A 12,638-nucleotide genomic window follows, 5' to 3' on the forward strand; every position below is an offset into this window, starting at 1 on the left:
CAGATCGCTGGGGGAGTGAGAGGAGGAAGAGCTGCCCTCTGCCTCGGCAGGCAGGGTGAGTTCCCCAGGGACCCAGCCATGCTTTGCGGTGTCTGCCAGCCATGTCTGAAATGTTCCCACAGTGGCTCCTGGCTGGATGTGTGTAGATGTGCTCTTTTGGGTGCTGGAGCTCATGGCCCAGATAGAGAAAGGGGAGGAGACCTTTTAACTCTTCCGTTTCATTAGGAGGTTTCTGGTCTGAGCTTTGGATCTTGAACACCCCTGTTTTCTATAAAAAGTTGAAAATTGTCATGTGGTCAACAGGTTCCCCGCTGCCCTCCCTTCTTCTCAGAAGCCAGGGCAGCATCTTTCCTGAGCTGGTGCAAGAAGGCTGACTCCTGCTCCGCTCCAGTCTCTACCTCCAGGGCAAGGGTGCAGTTGCAGGGCTTTAGAACACTTCAGTCATGTCATTTTGTTTTACTTTCTTTTTTCTGTGGCTGAGGGACATGTGAGAGGTGATGGGAGCAGAGCCCTGAGACTTAGGGGAGCATCTCTGAGGCTAAGCTGGGACCATTCTCGGTCCTCTTGCAGAAGTGAGCATAACCCAGATTGCCCCTTGATCTCCCCACTACCCCCTAATTACTCTGCAGAGCCCATGCCTCCCAAGTCCCTGAAGCCTTTCCCAACCTGAGCTCTGTGGCTCGTGCTGGCTCCCACAGCCCCCATGACCCTCAGGCACCTCTGGCAGTGAAACTGCTCTTCCCCTCAGTTCCATAGCACTTTATCCAGACATGTCTGGAGGCTCTCACCTATCTGTGCATAATGAATTCAGACTTACCACAGTGGCTTTCCTGTATTCAACTAGTATTTGCTGAGCTCCAGTCATATGGCAGGCACTGTGCCGGGCACCAGAGACACAGCAGTAAACGAAGGCAATTAGGAGGCTTAACTTCGATTAGGCCCTTTGTATGGATGCACCAGGTCAGGTCCCAGATCTTTATGTGCATTAGCTAATTTCATGGTAAGGTGTTATTTATGGCTACTGTTTGTGACAAGGTTCGATTATAGTTTCCATTTATAGGTCAGGAATCTGGGGCGTAGTATTTAGGTAATTTAATTAAGGTCACATGCCTAGTAAGTGACATAGCCAGCATTTGAGGTAGGCAGCCTAGTTCCAGGACTCAGGCTCATAATCAGAACATACCTCAGGGATTATATGCTAGTGGTCCATAGGTGGACAAGTGCACAGAACGAACAGAGGTGGAGGAGATACAGGAAGGAAAGAAATAGGGTCACGAGCTAGAGAGAGACCTGGGAGGGCAGGAGCAGGGAGAGGCTCTTTTAGATGGCCATGTTTGAGCTGAAACCTGGGGGAATACGGGCCAGGCGAGGACAGCAATAGGCGAGTTGAGGGGTCGGCAGGAGGCTTGGTGCACTTGAGGAACAAACACAACAAGTGAGGCTGCAGAGCAGAGAGCAAGGAGAGAGCCATGGGGAGCAGCAAGGACACTCTCTGCTTGGAGTCTGAGGATTCGTGTGCATGAGTGACCTCTTGCACTAGTGTCTTCTAGCGAGTAGCTGTTCAATAAATATGATGGATGGAGTCGTTTAATTTCCTGCCCAAACTCCCCTCCATGGCTGGGGTGATGAGCAAACATCCTAGACCTTTGGGTGTTAGTAGAGCTTCTCTAGAAGAGACTCCTTACCCTTTCCTTTCGGGATTTGGCAGAAAGAAAGAAGGTGCTAGGGGTCCTGTCATATGGATGCTTTGCTGCCATTTATTCACTCATCCAAATTCTGAGCACCTCCTCTGGCCGGGAATTTTGATAGGTGGGAGAAAGAAAGGAATGAAGGGCTAGCTCCTGCTTTCAGTCCCATGGTTTTCTCCAGCCTGAGGCTTCAGTGTTTCAGTTTTGCCCTCTGCCTTTTTTCTTGCTACCTCCCCTTCCACGGTGGATTCTTCTGCAGGGGAGAAGAGGTGGGCAGAGGGCTGAGTCATCGAGGAGCCAGACTGAGGCCTGAGCAGGGGCTACTGCAAATGCCAAAACCTGGGATAGGCGGAGGGGTCTCTTGTGTGCAGCAGCCTTCAGAACCTTTCTGTGATCACCCACGGGGTTGGGGTACAGGGACTTTTTGGATGGAAGAGGAAGAGAAGACCATGACACTTGGTGAATTCAGACTTACAACAGTGATTTTTGTTCAGGCACGTTCTATAAGAAAGGCTGCATACTGAAAGGTTTGAGAAGCATAATTCAGCATATTGGAAGATCTCACTCCATTACAAGATGCCTAAAGCCAATGACTTTCGTTTTGTTCCCCTGGAACCAAGAGGGTGGCAGAGTTGGGAAGAAGGACACTCAGAATTACTGGACATCGAAGTTCTTTGCCCAAGTTGCATATGGTCTGAACGATGCGTTATTCCAGATAGGAAAAGAGGTAACTCACATCAAATACTACCTTGCAGACTCACTGATTGTGGGAAGCTGGCAGGATGGAAAAATATTCCCCTGCTGACCTTATGAGACCATCAAGAGTCTGGCAGGAATTCTGGGAAGTGAGAAAGAGGAAATATGGACCCATGAATAGAAAGCATGTTGAGTGCTGGGGACAAAGCTTCTCCCTCCTTAGATATTGAGAAAACATGATGGAGCTGGGTCACTGGAAATCCTGGGCACTGTTCTCATCAAAACATGAAAAGGTTGGTCCTTCACTGAGATCCTGAAGATCGAAGTCCTGGGCCTACTGCCCAGACAGTTAGCACCCAAGCCTCTATGGCTGCACCCGTGCCTGGAGCTGGAAAAACGGCCTTTTATCTGATTACAACTTCCTGGCTGAAGGCACTTAGGAGCCCTGTAGAGAACTGGCTATCTGTCCTCACATAGCCTAGTGATAGATGAAGGGTCTGGGGAGTTAGGGAGAGCTTTAATAGGGCCCCTTGGGTTTGAGCACACATCTGACAGTTCTAATTCTCCAGCTATGTTTTCTGCAAATGGATGGTCATTTTGGGCTTTCTGGTCTCTATTCCCTCATTCAGTAAAGCAAACACCCTAAATCCTCAATAATGTAGGTTTTACAGTCTCATATACATATCCATGTTTCAGCACCGAGGCCAGCTCCACTCATGAGAGGCATATGTTCTTGCATCTGGATGTAAGCAGTATCAGGACTCTGGAAGCCCAACTTGGGTTTGGCAGGAAGGCATTGCATTGTGGAAGCCAGGCGACAACCGCATGGAGTCCTGTTTCAAAGCCTTGTCATTGTGTTTCTTTGAAAGAGGCAGGACCTTCTTTAAAGTGAAAGCTAGATAAAGCGTATGAGTGAAAACAGGGTACTATTTGGGGGAGGACTCACATTCCCAAGGAGGTGGCTCAGCTGTATCTGGGATGGCAAATCAGTTTTATCCTGGATGCAGATTTCAGTGAACTAGTTGTAGATGGGTGAAGTGTGCTGAAGCTACATCTGTGGTAAGCAGCACAGGGCACCATGACCAATTAGTGGTGTCGGCCTTGAGTGGGTACAGGCTAACCACACACACACACACACACATGCAGAGCAGGGGCCATTTCTGGTTGCTAGGTGATATTTAAGATCCTTTTAACTTCTAGGATTATATGCCTGTGAAAATCAATAGTTTATATGTTCTCATCTTTCAGCTTCTCCTTTTATTGTTTGCTCATCTAACCGCTATTTACTGGGTTCCTGATAGATGCTGGTTACCAGGCAGTACATCTTACTCACCCTCAATGAACTTACAGTCTAATAGGGAGAAGGAACAGTGAAAGAGTTACACTGCAGGGGAATAAAGACGGTGTTCTATGGGACTGATGGCAAGTTCCTGGTGTAGAGAAGGCATGATGGAGTCCTGGTCCCATAGAGTCCTCAAATCAAGATGCAGTTGCCTCTGTGTGATGGTGACCTAACTGGCAGAACTGAAAGCTGAGTTCCAAGTGTTAGTTCTGGTGTGCAGTGAAGAGGTCCCTGGCTCTGGGCCATCCGTTTTCTGATAAACCTATGCAAGGCTTTGTTAAGTGACATTTGCCTGTTGATGTAGCTGGGACAATTGCACAGTCCTCCCCTAGGGCTGGCCTGGTGTGGCCAGCCACAGATCACCTGTAGAGGTCCACACTTGCTAGGCAGGAAGGCCCAGAAGGGCCTCAGCCTGAAACCGCCTTGAGAGCCGCAGTGTTGTTTTGCTGGGGACTGGAATGTCCACATTCTAGACTAAGGATTAGGGTCAGGTTGGGAGTGTCCTGGCAGTGTAAGCACTTGGGAAGATCACTAGAGATGCTTCTGGAAGCCCAGTGTGGGTGACTTCTAGGAGTCTCCAGAATGAGCCACTTCTAATGACCTATAAAACCACCATTATTGTTATAAATCTCAGCAGATTGATTTGTGATAAACCAGGCCTGAGAAACCTTGAGCAGTGGGAAAGTAGACATTTTAATTTTACAACTGGACACACTGAGGCCCCCAGAGGAAAGAAAGTGGCCAGGCCACATCACAGGGCTTAGCCCTCCAGCCCCCTCTTCCACAGGCTTGGGGAACCAGGACAGGACAGCATCAGGGGGCCTCCCAAGGCTGACACTGAAAACCCCTCCGTTCATTCCAGTGGTGAATGGTGAATCTCTCTGCCTCTTTTGAAGATCACACAATTAAACAGGCAGAGGAATGTATTTCATGAAATATGCATACTGTTTGCTTTGTACAAAAGCATTTTAATGTCTCTTAGCTCATAGCCAAGATGAGCAATGGGAAGAACAATCTTTCACTGCACATGAAAATCAGTCACCAGGCAGTGGTGCCTTTGGTGGAGGAATGCCTATCATACCACCATCCTCACCACCACCATTCTTACTCTTCATGGTCAGGGCATAGTTTCACTTCAGTTCCTTGGATGTTCAGACTGTGTCTTGTTCATTAGATCAGCTGCTTCGCCTGGCACAATGTCTGCCACATGCCCGATGCCTAATGAATATCAGCTATTGTAAATGTTTATTAAAAGTCAGACAGGTGCATTATATGCACTCGGTGTGCTCACAGGTGCACTCACATGGGCCCTGTCCTGTGGTCTGACCTGGTAGAGATGTATTGTCCTGCTCTGGTCAAGTTTTCCCCCAGCAGCAGAATCTGGTCATTGTCCTTCCTGCCTCTTTCTCTGGTGCTGGCCTGGGTGCCTTTCCACTGTGCAGCTCCTGTGTTAATCAGACCAACCTCACTCCTGTGGATAATGGCTCCTTGTCAGTGTTAGAGCCTGAGGAGCAAAATCTTCATTATTGTATGGAACTGATGTGCAAGAACAATTGGACTAAAGTGATTGTATTTTCCAAATCATCACCCGGCTTCTAATTCTATCTGTGAGATGGACTAATTTGAACGAGAATTAGCTTCTAAATTGAGAATCCAGGCCCTTGACCAGGAAGGGAGAAAGGGCCCTCCTGCAGTCCAAAAGGAATGAGGTTTCCAGGCCTGAAGTAGGTGCAGGGGCCTTTTTCGTAAATGTCTCTATGTGAGAAGTGAATAATGTCGTCTCTGCGGACCCTGCGGCTCTCCTCTGCTGTACTCTGCCCTCCCACCATGACATCCATGCTTGGTGATGCCGTCTCCAAACCAGTGAAGATGACAAGTGGGTGTGAGTTCTGGCTCCCCTGCCACCCTGGAGGAAACTCAGGCAATGACAGGGCCAGAATTTAAATATCTAATACCCTTGAGTTAGAAGGAAGCCCATGGGCCAAGGCATCCACACTCCTACAGAACACTCTGTTCTCCTGTGCTACATCCTTGAGAAGTGTTTGAACCCGATGGTAGAGGTCCCTACTGCCTTCTAGACCACCCATCCCGTGTTTGATTTGCTCTCTTCTGTGAAAAGTTATTTCTTTCCTTCAAAACTGAAACCTGCCTCCCTTTGACACATTGGGTTGTGTTCTCTTGGGTAGTGCCTCTCAAACTGTAAAGCACTTAGGAATCTTCTGATTAGGACTGGAGTCTGAATAAAGTGTGGATTCTGATTCTGGAGGCCCTGGAGGCTGCACGTCTGAAGAGTGCTCAGGTGACGCGGATGCCTTGTGGTCCACAAGGCTCACTTGGCCAAGGCTCCAGGGTGCCAGACAGGATCTAAGTGTGAAAGCAGCATCACCTCCACCTTTTGATTTTGCTTTACCAAGATAAGAGTCCTACATCCCATCAGATTTACAGTAAACAAGTCATATAAGTTCATTGGATGTCAATTCTGGGTGAAATCTCCAGAAGGAATCTTGCCTATAACTCAATTCATTTTACAAAACAGGAATTGAAGGCTCAAGAAGGCCCAGAGAGTTGCCTAAGGTCATAAGGCTGGTAGCGCTGAGAATAGCCAGAATTAGGGTTTGCTGAGCTAGGATCTTCTTCTCTTAAACTGTACGGCCTTTGGGCATTGGAAGTAGGAGCAGCAGAAAGAGAAAGTGATTGACTGCAGTCCCCCAGCTACTGTGGGAGGCAGGAGCGCAGGGGGGTGGTCCTCTTGGCCATATTCCATAGGATTAGGAGTAGGGGATGTTGCAGCTCCTGCCAAGGTAACGGGGGTGGAGCCAGACAGATGGGTGAGAGGAAGGAGGCAGCCATCAAAAGAGAGTGGGATGCCCATGGGGAGTGGGTTAGGGAGGGTGCAAGGCTAATGGGGACTTCTGCTGAATAGGAAGAGTAAACAAAGGTGCAGGGAAGAAAGGGGGAGTTGGATCCTTCACGTGAATCGGAGGCAATGGGCAGCCATCCCTTCCGTCCCTACAGTACTCTGCCCTTATCCTGTCTAGAACTGGCCCTATGTGCTGAATTCCCTGTTGAGTTACATGTTTTCACACTTGCATACAGTAAACATCTTGAGGGCCATGTTTTGTTCACCACTGTTTCCTAAGCACCTAACACAGGGCCCAGCATTCAGTAGGTGCTTATTACATATTTGCTGAGTGCATGAGTGCCTGAATAAATCATTAGAAGTAGGCAGTCAAAATCCAGGACTGCACAGCTTAATTAAGAAAATCTGATTACTGTAGACACAGCAAATATCTTAATGGGAAAATGTGGTAATTAGGCCTGGGATAACCAAGACTTGGGCTTTGTATGTGCATGGCGAGGGAAGTCGAGGACTCAAGGACAAGTCCTAGGTTCGTGCATTGGAGAAGGAGGAGGCTAGTGGGAAGAAGAATCATATTTCTCAGGAAAACCCAAGGGTTCTGTTTTGGATGTTAAGCTTGAATATTAGCTAATTCAGGGAAGATTCTAAGTAACAGTTGGATATAGCTGGTCTCCCTGGACCCAGAGAAGCTGTGTGAGGTGGTAGGGGTGGGCTGAATCCCTCCCCACCCCTGAAACTGAGAGGGTGCTGCCCAGGATACCAAGGGGTAGAAGCAGAGTGGCTTCCTCCTGGAGTCTCTGTGGAGGGCGGGCGGCTTCCCACCGGGACTCACAGCAATCACATTTGCTGCTGCTGGAGGGAACACAGCGTAAATGCGGGGCTTCTAAGGAAAACAAAACACACCTAAGGGGACCTCCAGCAGGAGAGTGGAGAGCGGCTGGAACGCCGGAGTAGGTGGCTCTTCTTGAGGACACAGAGAACAAACTCTAACTATAGTGACTATGAAACTAGAGCACGAGGGCGGGTAAACCACAGCACAATGAAGACTTCCTGGAAGACAGAGTCATGCTTTCCAAGTTGAAAAATTCGGTAGCTATGTTACAGGAGATGGCAAGTACAGAGAGGTAAATCAGTGCCTTCGAAGATCACAAGGAAGAAAAATCTCAACTACACAGCGAAAATGAAGAGTTGGAAATTAGGAGGAGAAATAAGATATTTGGAGGACAGATTTTGGAGATCTCACATGTAAATAGTAGGAGTTCCAGAACGAGAAAAGTGAACAGATGGAGAGGCAATAAATAAAGAAATAATATGGGAAAATCTTTTGGGGTTTGCCAAATACTTGCGTCTGGAGGTTGAAAAAGCTCACTGAGTTCTGGGTGAGACTGACATAAATGTAAGACGGAGGCGCAGATTGGGAAACGCACAAAGCATGCCTGCATCTTCCCTGGTCTCCCTGTATCACAGAGACAAGTGTCTTTATCTAAGTATGTCAGTATTCTTAATACAGGCTGGAGAGGAGCTTGGAAAGAAGTTCTGTGGGTCCCATCACTGGGGTGATGGGACAATGGGGGAGAGAAGGGGCTTCAGACCACAGGCTGCCTGGGGTGGCTAGGTGCAGGTTGATATCCATCCGTCCCCACAAACACACGGAAAGCTAAATCTCAGATGCACATTGCAGAGGAAGTTGTAGGAGCCAGTGTCTGGGTTCAAGCTTAGGCTCGGGAGCCAGGAGCTTATTCCAGACACCGGGGGCCTCTTCAGCAGGGGGCATACCTGCTTCCAGGTGTGTGGCTGCCAGTGGCCCCGAGTGGCCCCGTAACACATCACAGCACTGCGGGCAGCGGGGCTTAAGAGCTGAGCCAGGATTCCACCTGCCAGTCCATTGCAGTTAATGTATCAGGACAGAGACGCCACAGCATCAGTCTGTCTTTCCCTAATACCAAGATACCAGGCAGACCTCTTTGCAACAAATGCATGGGGACCACAACAAATTCATCAGACAGAGCAGGGCCTTTACCAAAAGCTCTAGTATTTCGGGCATCCCGAGAATGATGTAACTGCTGACCACCTGGGATCTGTGTGCTCCTGCAGCCCCAAATGATGAACGGTATTCAGGAGCAGGCGTGTAACATTGTCTGGGGACAGATAGAGCTAGGTGCTATGGTAAAAGGATCCCTTGGCTGGGGCTTTCAGAAGTACATGTGTCACTGTGGTCTCTCCGGCAGGAAGGCTTGGGTTGACCCAAGGGTGGCCCCCTGTTGTGCTTTTCACTGAGCTGAGAGCACCAGCGCAGGTTGGGTGAGCAAAAGAAGACTGACACACAGACTTGGAGAGCCTGACAGAGCAGAGAGGTCATCTGGGCTACCACCCTCCTCCACCTCTTCGGACTCACGTTATAGGGGTAACAGGCATGTTGGCTAATGTACGTATCAGCCCCTAAGTTTAGAAATCACCATCAAGAACATTATCTATTACATCCTTCCAATACTTCCATGAGATAGTAGGTGTGGGGATTACTGTGCACCCATTTTACAGATAGGATAATTGAAAATTGAGGCTGTTTTGTTGAAGGAAATAAGAAACTGCAAGGACCAGTGGGCCCCAGTCCTCCACTCCTCTGTGTGTTGATCCACATCCTTTGACCCTGCGACTGACTGTGCAACTTTCTTTGGAAGCTGCATGGGTGGAAGTGACCACGAGCCTGTTCTAACATCAGGCCCCATGGTCTCCTGGGTTTCCACATTGCCTTCTTCCACCTTTGCCGTGGGAAGAGTTGCTGGCCCTCAGCCTGGGACCCAGAATAAATACATGTGGAGCTGCCCCCAGCCTCCTGGCATTCCAGGATCTACAGCTGGAAACTGAGCTGCCTCTGTTGCCCCGCTGATCTGTGAGAACAAACGACCGTTGTTTTGTACTGCTGAGCCTTTGCGAGTTTATTTTTGTTATTATGGCAATAGCTAACTTAGGCTGTTAGAGTCAATCTGTCACCTCACCCCTTGGGTGTAAAGGAATCACCTGAGGTTCCTGCTAAAACACAGACTCATCGGGCCCCAGTGGCTTCTGATCACTAACCCTGGGGAGGGGTCCGGAAGCCTATTTTGTGTTGGTCCTCTGTGGTTCTTCGGGGTCGTTTGCCTCCCACCCTGAAGTGGAGGACTTGTGATATTTGTCTCACATTCACCAGTGGCTGGTGGGTGTGTGGTACACTTTCAAGAACAGGACATTGGGCAGTCAGAGTCCAGATATTTTCCCCTCCAGCCGGGCTGCAACAGGTGGGGAATGAGCGTGGCAGGGGATTGCGAGTGGGTATAGCCTGAGCGCTGAAGCTTGGGACCCTCCTCCGTGCTGTGAATGGTGTCGCTCTAATCGCACAGATTGCTCCAGGAACTTGGTTGATGCTGTTCTCTCAACTGCTTGCAGCTGCTGCTTCTTGGAGTGTGCCACCCCTCCCCGCACACACGCACGCCCGCCCGCTCGTGCAGACACACACACACACACATGCAAGATGGCACTTTTCTTTCTGTGAAGATCAAATTGGCCTCCTTGTTGCTGGCTCAAAGCAGCTGTTTATTTGTTGTTTTCGTGTTTTCAACTGTTGTGATGAGGTTTGCTTCCTTCTCCTTTAACTGAATTACGTGTCATTTAGCTCCCCGTGCGAGCCGCAGATTGAGCTGGAACATTCTGTCATGTGGGGCTTCGGATTTCTCCTCCTCCTGCGACCCAGTTAGATCAGCACAGCCATCAGGCATGGGGTCCCGAGGCTCCTCACATGTGTTTCCTTGGCTAGGCCTGTCGTCCTCCCTCCTCCCTGGGAGCAGAGCTCTGAAGGGGGGCCCAGGCAGGAAGCTGAGGTTGCCAACAGAAGCATATTCTCTCTCCCAAACTTGTCCTCAGGTCCATATTCTGTGGGTGGTGAGGAATTCAAGAACCCAGATCTGATTTGCCTTAGTTTATAGGTCCACTGGTGACATTTAGTCGGACCATGTTAGTTGTTTAGTTGAGTAAGTGAGAAAGAGTAGAAACAGGATTGCCAAAGACATGGTGAGGATATGGACATGGCCGCAGGCAGCGGCATGGACCGAATGTTTTCAGAACCTTTCTTTTACATCTTGGGACCCAAGTTCCATCAACGCCAACCTTGGAGGGGCCAGAGAAGCTAGCCACTGATGCATGTTCGTTTCCCTGCTGCTGAGCCCTGGACTTCACCCCTGCCACTGAGTCCTGTCCTGTTTCCCAGCGGGACTGTACCTAGACCATCAGTTGGGTGCAGAGAAATCAATATTGCTTTTGTAAATGATTGGCTTGCTGTGTGACCACTAGCAATCCTTGCCCCTCTCTGAGCTGGAATCTTTTCAACTCTAAAGTGAGTTGAGTGGGCTAGATGAGCTAAGGTCTAAGGTTCTTGCTGCCTCTGAAGGCCTGTGATTTGCATGCATGGCTATGTCTAAACTTAGTTACTTCTCAGTAATTCTGTAGTGAATTGGTTTAGCATCACTGTGATAAAGAACCTTGATCCTAAGGTAAATTAGCCATGGTGCTGGCTTGATAATGTTCAAGGGAAACTGGGCAGACTCTGGAACCAACATCCCTTAGACTTCAGGTTTACTTGGCAGCTGGTGTGCCCGAGGATAGCAGGGTCGAGACACTAAGAATCGCAGTGAGGCCACCAGGGCAGGTTTCAGCAGCAGGGAAGCCAGCCAGATGGGTTACCGAGGCCAGGGAAAGCTGGGGTGGGCTAAAATCTTGGCAGGTGGGGGCAGCTTGGCACAGAGGTGCCCAGGAGAAGGTCAGCCTGGCAGGCAGCAGTTGCAGGAAGGCCAGGCAGCTGCGCAGTAAGGCCTGCCACAGGGACTGAATTTTCCGTGTCTATGGAAGGGTCGCGGTAAATGCAAGGGAACTAGCATGAGTAGGGAACGGAGACAGGGTTCACGAGGGAGGATGAGCATGAGCTGCTTCAAGTCCACAGCATCCACAGTGTGCGGGGCCTGCAGGTCCCCCATCCCCGCTACCCCAGCTGCTCATGGGGTGAGAGCATCTTTAGGCGTGGAGAACTCTCTGAGGGCAAGGCCCAGGCACCTTTCCTTTCCTGGGTGTCTGTTGACCAGGGGTCCTGCTGGGCGAGGCAGGGCTGGTCCTCCCCAGGATGCTGGATCAGGTCTGCAGGGGCAGTGGGCATTCTCCTTCCTGGCCTCCCCTGCGCCTAGCACATCCACAGGGATAGAGAAGTGTCCTGCTAGGAGCCAGAGCTTTCTGCACCCTCCTGAGCTCCTCCTAAGTAAATTGCAGCTCCTCACAGCAGGATTAACTGATGCAGGAAGGCCATACACTTTTCCTTCTTAATTAAACCTCGATGAAGAAATAAACACCAAACAGAATTTTGAATAAAGCAGTGTTATTTCCTAGAAGCAGGAAACGCATGCTTTTCTAGAAGGAAAGGAAGGAGGCGTATCCAGGCAGCTGTTTGAGGTGCCCTTCTGTTCCCTGGGTCTCATGTGGAGCTCATATGCTCAGGACAGCCTCTCCTGGGGCCTTCAGTGGGTCAAACTAATGTCCAGCCAACTCAGCGGGACCTGAGGGAGATGGAAAAGCAAATTTCTTTTCTCTGAGGAGCCCCTGGGGCATTGGGAAGGGGCTGCGGAGGAGCCTGTAGCCCTTGTGGCCTGCTGGGAACGGGGCTGCAGGTTGCTGGGACCCCAACTGGTGGCAAAGACCTGGGTCCCTCACAGGATGTTAACCTGTGCTGCTCTATCAGTTCTGCTGAGGCTTGCTTTACAGCCCAACTCAGAGCACGAGGCAGTTCGCTGTCCACCTCCCCCGGCTCCATGGAGATGTTTTTCCTCTTGGTAGAGCTATAGATGCATTTAAAAGGCTCTGTCGATTTCTCAAGATTGTATTCATTTCAATAAAGTGGATTCCTTAAACAGGACACCATTTTCCAAATTTTGGTCTGGAAAACATGGTCACCATAAGTAGAATTCAAAATTCAGGAACTTTCTGGCCCAAGCGAGGCCTTGGCCCTCCTTGCTCCCTCCTGCTCTGTTTTCACTCC

Source organism: Cebus imitator, unplaced genomic scaffold (genome assembly GCF_001604975.1).
Source record: "Cebus imitator isolate Cc_AM_T3 unplaced genomic scaffold, Cebus_imitator-1.0 Scaffold405, whole genome shotgun sequence".
In the NCBI taxonomy this organism is placed as follows: domain Eukaryota; kingdom Metazoa; phylum Chordata; class Mammalia; order Primates; family Cebidae; genus Cebus; species Cebus imitator.